This window comes from Eptatretus burgeri, chromosome 18 (genome assembly GCF_056783735.1).
Source record: "Eptatretus burgeri isolate ZD-2024b chromosome 18, Ebu_testis_v1, whole genome shotgun sequence".
Taxonomy (NCBI): domain Eukaryota; kingdom Metazoa; phylum Chordata; class Myxini; order Myxiniformes; family Myxinidae; genus Eptatretus; species Eptatretus burgeri.
In genome coordinates this window covers 31,832,373-31,832,595 of record NC_140978.1, presented here as the reverse complement: position 1 = coordinate 31,832,595, position 223 = coordinate 31,832,373, and positions in this window count along the sequence as shown.

Below are 223 nucleotides of genomic sequence, written 5' to 3'. Positions count from 1 at the left end.
AGGAGGGATGACAAGGGGACGATTGGTGTCGTTTGGTTGGCGCACGAGACCAATCATGTAAGAACCCACTTGACTTGTTGAACAGTGGGCGGGGCCATGGAGGGTTAATTCTCTTACCTGCGTTGTAAAACGATTCGAGTTATTCTACCCACGTCACCGAGAGGAAATTCCTGAACACCTGCATTCTGGGATATTTTCATAAACCTTCGATGAAAAAAAATTT